General features: G+C 34.1%; 1 protein-coding gene across 1 annotated transcript in view; it reads right to left on the bottom strand.

The window, feature by feature from the left end:
- The window catches only part of LOC136037343 (succinate--CoA ligase [ADP-forming] subunit beta, mitochondrial-like), a gene marked incomplete in the record, with an annotated part of 168,344 nt that overhangs the window by 28,803 nt on the left and 126,381 nt on the right, over positions 1-13,160 (bottom strand).

Raw genomic sequence — 13,160 nt, 5'->3', positions numbered from 1 at the left:
ACATTTATTGTTTTATACGTATACACATGTACTTATATATATTTAATACACTTCCCTAACTAACAGATACTTATGACCTCCCTAGCAATACATAAACTACACTCACATAAAATATAATAGACTTAGTACTCAATCGAGTCTTTTCTATGAATTCTTTAGTTGGTGGAAACAATATAAGAACCCATTACTTTTATTGCGCTCTGTTGAAGCCTTTGAGGAAATGAGAAGTTTCCCTTTTCATTAAGAAATCATCGCAGGTGATAATTCACGAGTGTTCTCTAGCAGGAAATAGGGAGTCTTTACCACCAAGGGCGAAAATTGCAATTTTCAAAACCTGCTTGGAGAATATGTATATATAACTCCAATTGCTCATACAAAGGAATCGTCTACTCTCAACCATCTGGTGTACATCTCATGGTGTCACCAGTCCCGCTTGGAGCTCCCAAAGGCACGCATCACTGGGTGGTACATGATTTTGAAAGTGGATAGACCTTCGGCTTCTAACGTTGCTCTTATACTTAAAGGTCGTATCTGAAATTTTCACAGTTCTGAGATAATTGCCAAATACTGCTTGTTTAGGCTGTTCCCAAAGGAATGATCAGCATTAAGATCATACTAAGGGGAGGGGTTAGAGGATTTGACCCCTCCTCCAAATGTTTGTCCAACTTGTAAAAACGTAATGAAAATGCGTAAAAACACATTTTTGATGCGTTTTGTAAAGTTCTTTTTGTAAAACCCCTCCGAGACACCCCCCCGAACAAAATCTTGGATACGGCCATCATCAGCATGTATGGAAATCATAGTTCGATCCTTACAATCTATAAATTCCTGTTTATTTCCCCTTTGAGAATAGCTCAGGAAACATTTTTTGGCAAATATCTCAGAAGTGTGGAAACATGAGATGCAATCCTTAGGCGTAACAGCGACTATAACATGCATTTATAAGCGTTTTACGTATATGTTACCGTGACTATCCGAAATTCGTGAATGTTGACTTTCACTGGGGTATGGTTGAAATACATTTTTTTCTCCTTAGATTTAGTGAGCATTGCCAGTCAGATTTTTCAATTTAATGCAAGGTATGATGACAGGTTAGGTTAGATTTGGTTAACCTAGGTTTTAGCCCATTTCTGAAATATACAACCATATTTAACAAAACCTAAGCAAACATAACCTGACCTAACCTAAATTTAACTTTTAACCATTATAACTAGCATAAGACTGAAAAAGCTGAATCGGAAAGCTAATTGAATTCAAGCAGAGAAAAAGGAATTTCGGACACTCACCGGTGAACAACGACATTAACTAGATTTAGGACATGCACGGTAACATATAAAAAGGAGCTGTTCACTTGCCAAATCGGCGAGGTCCATTCAAAAACCACTGAATAAAGCAGTAAAAGATACTCAGTTTGGTTACCCTCTATTGATCATCCGATGAAGAAAATAGCCGGAGCTTCCATGTAGTGTTCATTTCTTCGTCAAATGGTAGAAGAAAAAACGGTAACCAGAAAGAATTCAAATTTAGCGACATATTACTGTTCTGGTTGGATTCAATATGGTAGCACGACAGACCATCGCTCAACCATCGTCGGTGTAGAAATAAGAAATAATAGAGGTAATAGTCCACAGGATGATATAAACCAACAAACAAAAACTAAAATAGAAGACACCCTTTCTTTAGTAACGATGAACGTTTAGTAACACGTTTGAACAGCATGACAAGCAATGTGTCGGTGCAGTTGAACTGAAAACGCACAAAGTGCGTTGCAGTGAAGCATATAGTTATTAGATGGTATTAGAATGTCTTTAAAAAGCAGGGTTTGAGGTGATTTCGATGACTCTATTCCCCAAGTGTATTTCTGTAACAGTCCACAGGATAACAGAAAACAGCAAACAAAACTAAAATATCAGACGCCCTTTCTTTAGTAACGATGAACGTTTAGTAACACGTTTTGGACAGCATGGCAAGCAATGTGTCGGTGCAGTTGAACTGAAAACGCACAAAGTGCGTTGCAGTGAAGTATATAGTTATTAGATGGTATTAGAATGTCTTTAAAAAGCAGTGTTTGAGGTGATTTCGATGACTCTATTCCCCAAGTGTATTTCTGTAACAGTCCAAAGGATAACATAAAACAACAAACAAAAACTAAAATAGAAGACGCCCTTTCTTTAGTAACGATGAACGTTTAGTAACACGTTTCGGAGAGCATGACATGCAATGTCTCGGTGCAGTTGAACTGAAAACGCACAAAGTGCGTTGCAGTGAAGTATATAGTTATTAGATGGTATTAGAATGTCTTTAAAAAGCAGTGTTTGAGGTGATTTCGATGACTATTCCCCAAGTGTATTTCTGTAATAGTCCACAGGATAACATAAAACAACAAACAAAAACTAAAATAGAAGACGCCCTTTCTTTAGTAACGATGAACGTTTAGTAACACGTTTCGGAGAGCATGACATGCAATGTCTCGGTGCAGTTGAATTGAAAACGCACAAAGTGCGTTGCAGTGAAGTATATAGTTATTAGATGGTATTAGCATGTCTTTAAAAAGCAGGGTTTGAGGTGATTTCGATGACTCTATTCCCCAAGTGTATTTCTGTAACAGTCCACAGGATAACAGAAAACAACAAACAAAACTAAAATATCAGACGCCCTTTCTTTAGTAACGATGAACGTTTAGTAACACGTTTTGGACAGCATGGCAAGCAATGTGTCGGTGCAGTTGAACTGAAAACGCACAAAGTGCGTTGCAGTGAAGTATATAGTTATTAGATGGTATAAGCATGTCTTTAAAAAGCAGGGTTTGAGGTGATTTCGATGACTCTATTCCCCAAGTGTATTTCTGTAACAGTCCACAGGATAACAGAAAACAACAAACAAAAACTAAAATAGAAGACGCCCTTTCTTTAGTAACGATGAACGTTTAGTAAAACGTTTCGGACAGCATGGCATGCAATGTGTCAGTGCAGTTGAACTGAAAACGCACAAAGTGCGTTGCAGTGAAGTATATAGTTATTAGATGGTATTAGCATGTCTTTAAAAAGCAGGGTATGAGGTGATTTCGACGACTCTATTTCCCAAGTGCATTTCTGTAACAGTCCACAGGGTAAAAAAACAAAAAACAAAAACAAACTAAAATAGAAGACGCCCTTTCTTTAGTAACTATGAACGTTTAGTAGTAACACGTTTCGAAAAGCATGGCAAGCAATGTGTCGGTGCAGTTGACCTGAAAATGCACAAAGTGCGTTGCAGTGAAGTAGATAGTTACTAGATGGTATTAGCATGTCTTTAAAAAGCAGGGTTTGAGGTGATTTCGATGACTCTATTCCCCAAGTGCATTTCTGTAACAGTCCACAGGATAAAAAAAAACAAAAAACAAAAACAAACTAAAATAGAAGACGCCCTTTCTTTAGTAACGATGAACGTTTAGTAGTAACACGTTTCGAAAAGCATGGCAAGCAATGTGTCGGTGCAGTTGACCTGAAAATGCACAAAGTGCGTTGCAGTGAAGTAGACAGTTATTAGATGGTATTAGCATGTCTTTAAAAAGCAGGGTTTGAGGTGATTTTGATGACTCTATTCCCCAAGTGTATTACTACAACAGTACACAGGATAACATAAAACAACAAACAAAAACTAAAATAGAAGACTAAAATAGAAGACGACCTTTCTTTAGTAACGATGAACGTTTAGTAACACGTTTCGAACAGCATGGCAAGCAATGTGTCGGCGCAGTTGAACTGAAAACGCACAAACTGCGTTGCAGTGAAGTAGATAGTTATTAGATGGCATTAGAAATGTTTTATTCGGGGGAAGGGGTACTTGGTTTTAAGCTTAAAAGTTCCTTAATATCAGAATTAAGATTTACAGAAGCCAGATAAGAAACTAACATAAATTCTTGAGTTTCGACGAGATCTCTCCATTCTTAAGTGTAAAGAAAAGGAAAAATACTTTGTCTTGAAACCAATAGAAACGTGAAATCCATTAAGGAAGAAGTTTATGAAGACAATCAAGTTCTAAATCTGGCCCAAGTATCGAAAAATGTTTCAACTTCAGAAGGTCTATTCTTATTTTTTACAATAAAACGGTAATTTTGTTTTGAAAGTGACGCACGGTCCTTACTTTACTTGTCTCCTTTCGAGAAGGGGCTTTACATTTGGATAAGAAATTCATAGAGGAAAGATTTCCCAAAGGTGCTTAAAAACAAATAGGCTATTCAAATAAAAGCTTATTGAGCTTTACGAGGAGGCAATTTCTTTTTCAAAAAAAGAAGAAAAAACAAACCAGTTCTGTAGGTTTATACAATACTGACACTTAAAAAAAGACAAAAAGACATGATTTTTTGTTCTTTTTCACGCTTAAAACTTTACACAATAGAGCCAATCAGGTGCTGCCTTATTCATTTTAATGGCTTAAAATGGAGTCCGGCTTGGCCTTTAGGCTAATTGATGCATGTAGGCATAAACAAGCGGAGTTATTCATCCCTACAGAAGTGAGTTTACAAGACGTGCCACAGAAACAAGCCAATGAAATTAAAGCCCATTTTATTTAACACAAAAGAATGGAATGAAACTATTGATTTTTTTCGCTTTGACATTGAATAGCGGAATTAACATTCTTTGTCTAAACCTGCAAAAGCTGGTTTTCTTTTTCTTTTAAAATGATCTTAAGAGTAAACTTTTTTCTTTTGAAAATAAAAATTTATAGTCAAACTTGTGAAGAACTTGACAAAAAAAAGAGAAAAAAAGGCAGATTAACTAATAAAATAACTAAGAGGAAAATTAAATCACAAAAACTAGTTATAACTCCTGAATTACTTATTCTGAGGCAAAACTCTCCATTTCGAATAGTAAAGAATAAGAAAACTCTACCAGGAAACTTAGCAGTATAATTTATTCTCCAAATTTTAATTTGGTCCTCAAGTGTTTTCTATGTACCATTTTCAAAAGCTAGTGTTAAGTTTTAATAACTTAAAACAGACAATATATCAGCTTTGTTTCTCATAAACGTCGCCATATCCTCTTTAACCTCTTTTCTCGAAAAGCGAAGTGACTACGAATGGCCTGGAATGAATGCCTTTCCTAAGAAGATCACATCTAAGAAATTGGATTTTATACAAGCAAACAGAAAACAAATGTTTAGCAATCCCATTGGGTGCTTTCTATTAAGATAATTGTTAAGAACGGTTAAAGAAAGATATCACACCAGTGAAGGCATCCAGTCCCACATTATTTTCTTTTTATTTAATATTTACAAAGCCTGTTGGATTGGCAAACATGAAAACCTAAAAGTGACTCCGTATTAGGTAAACCAATGATACTGAGTATAAAAATTTTAGCGGAAATTTTAGCGAAAAAAATTATTTGCCTAATTTCTTTTAGTGTATATCAATGCTTTTGGTATATGTGTTAGTAACTTTTGCATTGATAATTATTTTCATTAGGCCAATCTTATTTCATTTGGAATTATGTATTGGCTTGTTTATTGGGCAAGACACTTTACACTGGCTTGGTTTTCTGCGAATAGGCAGTTGTCGGTTGGTCCGTATTTTCCTTTTTATTGTGTTAATGTTTTATTTTTCTCCTTTTTTCGCTTTTGTCTCCTTTTTACCTTTTTTTACTTTTTTTCTCCTTGCATTCCCAGCTTGTGGGCGTGGAGAGGCATTTGATGTTGAATGCTAGATTTGTTGACTACTTGCATCATATATTTGTTGCTTCTTCGTAGGAATGATATAATCATATCTTTATCTAAGCTTATAAGTTTGTTTAGTGCAGTCATTGCTTTCGCTATACCAAAATTTTTTGGGTGTTCCCCAAATTTTCCAAAAAGACAATTGGCTACCGGTATCTCCAAGAAAATCTAAGGTCGTAAATACATGAACTTCACCCAGAAATACATACAATAAAATCTTGTTAACGCCAATTTTCGAAGAGACTTTGGAGCCAAATATTATTTTGAGGATATGCGGAAAAACCCTTTAAAATTCGCTGATTGAAGAAACATTGATTGTAGTACACAAAGAGACTTTTTTTTATCAATATTAATTATTGGAAGGATCTTGAGCCCTTGCCCGTTTCCATTAGGATTTTTCTCCAGACATGCCGTTGAAACGTAAAAGCCTGGTGTTTTTTAAGTGTGTATACGCTAAAATGACGAGTCAAACCATTACCCAAAAAAACAATAAGCTTCATTGGGTGAAATTTTTAATTTATAAAACCCGGGCGTTCAAAGAGGAAGTCAAGTCAAGCTATTGGGCACGTTTAGAAAAACTGAAAATTACTAAGACTCTCAGGAATTGATATCATTATGCCTGTAGATTAAACATTTTCGTTTTCAACAAAACACAAATGGCGCTTAAGCCGCTTAGGTGTGAGAGGGATTCATACAGAGGTATGTGTTTTGATGGAAGCGAAGAACGCGAACTATTTCACTATTATAATACGCATTGAGCTGAAAGGCGTGGTGCTGTGATTTCTGGGTTTCATTGAGCATAATGACAGGTATTAGACAGCTCGTGGCAACGAACTGTAGTAAAGAGCGACCCGGCTCAATAGTAACCAAAACTCTAAAAAATGGAATTTTGATACCAATAGCTACATCAAAAGAATCGCATGTTAATACTGATTTTAAATATATAAATGCTTTCTCATCAACGCCCCGCTCTTTACGCTAAAGTTTTTTACTGTTTAAAAAAAGTAGAATTAAGAGAAAGAGTCAAACTTTAGCGTAAAGAGCAGGGCGTTGATGAGGAAGCAGCCCTTTTCACATACGATGTAATTTCTGTTCGTTTTAAGTTTTAATGTCGCTCCTTACTTTCCGTTAAAAAAACTTGTTTTTTTTTATTCAATCTAATATAGACACTATATTAGATTATATAACTATATTAGAAAATATAGACACTGAAGGAAGCGAAGGATACCGTCAAGCCATTAGGCATGTTTAGATCAACTTTCCGTAAAACCATTACTAAAAATATTCAGTTCTATTCAGGCTCTAATTCAAAGATACAACATTTTCCTCCAAATTAAGCTATGTAGAGTTAAAAAAAAAGCTAAATACAATATTATAATTCCTGTAATATCTTACTATAAAATGAAGCTTATTAAAGCAAATTGCCAGTTTCTGGTATTCTTGTTTCAATGAAAAAAAGGTGTTGTCATTATTTTTTTTTAGTATTTTTATTGTTTGTTTCCCATGAGCCCTAGTCATCACTAGAATTTTGGTACCTGTTGCAGTGATATCCAACTTTCTCTGAGACGCGAGGTCTTTCTAAATAGCAAATTTAATTATAATCCGATCACCCATTCGTAAGTTAAAAATACCTCATTTTTTCTAATTTTTCCTCTCCCTCCAGCCCCCCAGATAGTCGAATCGGGGAAACGACCGTTATCAAGTCAATTTGTGTAGGTTCCTGAGACGCGTATCAATTTCATTGTCTTAGCACGTCCAGAAGCACCGAACTCGCCAAAGCACTGGAAATCCCCCCCCCCCGAAGAGAGCAGATCCGTTCCAATTATGTCAATCACGTATTTAGAACTTGTGCTTATTCTTCCCATCGATTTTCGTCCCGATCTTTCCACTCTAATCGTTTTCCAAATCCCTCCAGTGTCACCAGATCTGGTCGGGATTTGAAATAAGAGCTCTCAAGCACAAGATCCTCTTAAATATCAAATTTCATTAAGACCTGATCACCCGTTCGTAAGTTAAAAATACCTCTTTTTTTCTAATTTTTCAGAATTTACCCTCCCCCCAATTCCCTAAAGAGAGCGGATCCGTTCCGGTTATGTCAATCACGTATCTAGAAATCGTGCTTATTTTTCCCAGCAAGTTTCATGTCGATCCCTCCACTCTAAGTATTTTCCAAGATTTCATGTTTCCCCTTCCAACTCCACCCAGTGTCACCACATCCGGTCGGATTTGAAAGAAGAGCTTTGAGACACGACATCCTTCTAAATATCAAATTTCATTAAGATCTGATCAGCCGTTCGTAAGTTAAAAATACCTCATTTTTTCTTATTTTTCAAATTAACCGTCCCCCACTCCCCCCCCCTCAGATGGTCGAATCGGGAAATGACTATTTCTAATTTAATCTGGTCTGGTCCCTGATACGCCTGCCAAATATCATCGCCTAGCTTATCTGCAAGTGCCTAAACTAGCAAAACCAGGACAGACAGTCAGACCGACAAAATTTGCGATCGCTATATGTCACTTAATATATACCAAGTACCATAACAACAGCTTATAAAAATTATGAAACCCCACAATTCTTTCTCAACCTTTTGTCAATATAGTTTCGAAAAAAGATGCATTCATTCAGGGTTGCCGCCCGGTGACAAAAATCACTAGATTTTAGTGATTGTCTGGCTGGTTTAGTGACTTTCTTCAAAAATCTAATGATTTATATGAAATATTTAGTGATTTTTTAAACAATATAAAAAATCACTAGAAATAGTGATAAATCACACGGGGTAACAACACTGCATTTATTTTAGTCAGAAAACTTTCAGAAAAAAATATTCTTGGCAGATTATTTTTGTACGGTTTTTAACAAACTCTACATATATATATATATATATATATATATATATATATATATATATATATATATATATATATATATATATATATATATATATATATATATATATATATATATATATATATATACAAGCGTACACAATATATATATATATATATATATATATATATATATATATATATATATATATATATATATATATATATATATATACACTATATAAACCGTACACACTACACAATTGGTACTAGTTGTGTACAAATATTAGACGACCCAGTTGTAGTATCAATAACGGAAAACAGTCGCAAAAGACCTCATTGTACGTGTCAGGAAAAATCATTCATAGAAGTTTTTGCGGCGTTTGTGGAGTTCTGGCTGGAGAGTAAAGGTTTAACTCATGGCCAAATTCATGATAACTGAGGCTCTAGACTCTAGACTATAGTTTAAAGTAAAACATTCAGTTTAGATTTTTCTCTCGAAAGTTTTCACTCCTTCCTTTTTTCATATTTTTTAAATCTAAAGATTGCATATACCAGACACGTTCGTAGAAGTTTTTCTTCGGGGAGGGGCAATAATAAGTAAAACAATTTTAATTTTATAATTCGAATAAGAAGTGCCTTGAAACCCGAGAAAAATTTAGGAAAAAAAGGGGGACAGAGGGTCCCATAGGCTTCCCCCTGCATATACTAATGGCTTTTACAGAAGAATCGATACGTTAAAATTAGCTGAATTGCATTCATAAACAGTGTATTTTACGGCATTCGGTACACTATTTTATACAAGGAGAATAAAAAAAGAAATCTTGGCTGAGCCTACCCACTATTCCCACCCATATTTGCAGATACATTCAGTTAGTATTTAAAAAATTACAGTATATATATATATTGGAAGACCACACTGCCTTTCCATGACGAAAGTATAACAGTTCAAAATAGGGATGAAATCTTTTAATCGACAGTGAACCGATGTAAAATTTTTACCTGGATTTCAAACACATATACTGTGTTCATCATCAACAGATAGAACTGCTGATGATGAACAGTGTATATGTGTACGAAATATCCAGTTAAAAATTTAATATCTGTTCACTCTCGATTAGAAGGTTTCATCCCTATTTTGAACTGTTACTTATACATATATATATATATATATATATATATATATATATATATATATATATATATATATATATATATATATATATATATATATATATATATATATATATATATATATATATATATATATATATATGATAATATGACAAACAAAATTTGATAGGCTACTGTGGACTTTTCATGTATGAATTTTTATGTTCTATGAAGTAGGTTGTATACGGATTCTGGTGTTCTACATACAATAAAATCTACATATTAAAATCAGCTACAATACGAAATCAGACATTTAAATTTTGAAATCACAGTCTTATATGAGACACAATAAAATTAAAATCAGCAAAGAGGAACGATAAATAAAATTAATCTTCTTTTATCCAAATTACAAAGTTTTTTTTTACAGTTACTTGATTTCCTTGAGTCAAACTGGCTGAAGGAAAATGCCATAATCTATATAAAATCATTCTATAAAGCAGATTCTATATGTATTCTTATATGATATACACCTTAGAATTTGCATATTGAAATCAGATGACGAAAGCAAGATGATTAAATTCCAAAATTAGACTTTGATATGAGACAAAAAATTATTATTTTTCAAAGAGCAATATTAAAACATTATTTTTCCTTAAATATAAAAATCTGTTTTTCAATTTATTCGCTCCCCCTTAGTCAAATTGGCTAAATTTTGATTCTATAATCTATCTGGAACAATTCTATATTCAATAAAGTAGATCATATACGGATTCTTATATTATATATGCCGTAGAATCAAGGCAGTATCCAGGTGGGGGGACTCGTAAAAAACCGACTCGTAAAAACGATACAAAAATGAATAGAACAAATTTTGATGCACTTTTTAAAGTTTTTTAAGCCCCCCCCCCAAAAAAAATCTTTTTGACCCCCCCCCCAGAAGAAAATATCTTGGATACAGCCTTGCGTAAAACTTATATGTTAAAATCAGGTTAAACAAAAAAACGGGATAATTGGATTGCAAGATTAGAATTTGATATGAGACAAAAGGCTAAAAAAGGAAGAGCCAATTAAATAAATTATTATTTTTTTTCTAAAATCTAAAAATTCATTTTTAGATTTAATCACTCTCCCTTAGTCAAACTGGCTTAACATAGATGCTATAATCCATCTAGAACAATTTTATATTCTGCAAAGCAGACTCAAATGAGCCTTGTATTTTCAAACAGTTCGTGGTAACGAAACTCCGGTCGCTCCGTAAAGAGCGACCCTGCTCAATAGTAAACGAAACTCTAAAAAACGGAATTTAGATGCTAAATGATACATCAAAAGAATCGGATTTTTATGCTGATTTTAAATATATAAGTTTCATCTAATTTAGTCTTTGTCATCAAAAGTTACGAGCTTGAGAAAATTTGCCTTATTTTGGAAAATAGGGGAAAACACCCCCTAAAAGTCATAGGATCTTAGCGAAAATCACATCATCGCATTCAGCGTATCAGAGAACCCTATACAAAAAATTTTAAAGTCCAATCTACAAAAATGTGGGATTTCGTATTTTTTGCCAGAAGACAAATCACAGGTGCGTGTTTATTTGTTTTTTTTTTTTCCAGGGGTCATCGTGTTGACGAAGTGGTCCTAGAGTGTTGCAAGAGGGCTCATTCTAACGGAAATGAAAAGTTCTAGTGCCCTTTTTAAGTGACCAAAAAAATTGGAGGGCACCTAGGCCCCCTCCCACGCTCATTTTTTCCCAAAGTCAACGGATCAAAATTTGGAGATAGCCGTTTTGTTCCGCATAGTCGGAAACCATAATAACTATGTCTCTGGGGATGACTTACCCCCCCACAGTCCCTAGGGGAGGGGCTGCAAGTTACAAACTTTGACCAATATTTACATACGGTAATGGTTATTGGGAAGTGTACCGACGTTTTCAGGGGGATTTTTTTTTGGTTTGGGTGTGTGGTTCAGGGGAGGGGACTATATGGGAGGATCTTTCCTTGGAGGAATATTTCATGGGGGAAGAGAGATTCAATGAAAAGGGTGAAGGATTTTCTAGCATTACTATTAAAAAAACAATGAAAATATAAACATGAAAAAGTTTTTTCAATTGAAAGTAAGGAGAAGCATTAAAACTTAAAACGAACAGAGATTATTACACATATGAGGGGTTCTAAAAATACTTTAGCATAAAGAGCAAGGTATTTAGGAGGAGATAAATACTTCGCTCTTTATGCTAAATTATTTTTAGTAATTTCAACTATTTATTCTACGGCCTTTCTAATTCAGGGGTCATTCTTAAAGAATTGGGACAACACTTAAGATTTAGTGTGAAGAGCGAGGAATTAACGAGGGGATAAACCCCCTCATATATATAATCAAAAATATAAGAATATAAAAGTTTGTTACATAAGTTAATTCTTAAGTTACGTATATTTTTTATTAATAAAAATCTTCGTTAAAAATTAAAAGTTCTAGTTGCCTTTTTAAGTAACCGAAAAATTGGAGGGCAACTAGGCCTCCTTCCCCACCCCTTATTTCTCAAGATCGTCTGATCAAAACTAAGAGAAACCCATTTAGCCAAAAAAAGAATTAATATGCAAATTTCATTTTAATAATTTATGTACGGAGAGCCAAAATCAGACATGCATTAATTAAAAATCTTTCAGAAATTAAATAAAAAAAAACAAGTTTTTTGAAAAGAAAGTAAGGAGCGACATTAAAACTTAAAACGAACAGAAATTACTCCGTATATGAAAGGGGCTTTTCCTCCTCGACACCCCTCTCCTTGTGCTAAAGTTTGATTCTTTCTCGCAACTCTACTTTTTAAAACAATAAAAACTTTAGCGTAAAGAGCGGGGCGCCGAGGAGGAAAAGCCCCTTTCATATACAGAGTAATTTCTGTTCGTTTTAAGTTTTAATGTCGCTCCTTACTTTCTTTTCAAAAAACTTGTTTTTTTTTATTTAATATATACAGTAGAACGTATACATTAAAATCAGGTTCAAGATCCTGTCAACTTCTTCAAAACTATCCTAATAATATCTTACAAAAAAGGACTATCCCCAAGTGGATAGATTCATTTTGTAATCTGTAATCCAAAGAATCTACACTATCTCAGCAGAAAGTCCTAAAGTCAAATATCTTATAAAGTTTACATTGCCATTTCCTGGAAATATCTTTCCAGATCAGCAGTATTCATCATTGTTTATCTTACTTTTAAGCTCCCTTAAGTTTAGGGTCACGCTCCCTTTTGGGGAGTTGGGATACATCTGTTTTTCTGTATTATCCTTCTGTCAACAATAGGATATATTTGACTACTTTTAAATACAGAGCTTTCATTTGTGAAAGATATAAGGCAATGTCTGTTTCTATATTGACTTAATGTGGTCCCCGTTTTATGTTTACTTTGTGATTTAGATGATGAATGCCTTCCACTGTTGGAGTATATCTATTATTCTGAAAAGAATAATTACAGTTTTATTGCCTTTTCTTGTTTTTTTTGTTGTTTTTTTGCTGTTGTTACTATTGTCTC

Source organism: Artemia franciscana, chromosome 16 (assembly GCF_032884065.1).
Source record: "Artemia franciscana chromosome 16, ASM3288406v1, whole genome shotgun sequence".
Classification (NCBI taxonomy): domain Eukaryota; kingdom Metazoa; phylum Arthropoda; class Branchiopoda; order Anostraca; family Artemiidae; genus Artemia; species Artemia franciscana.
This window is presented reverse-complemented; position numbering and strand designations above follow the sequence as displayed.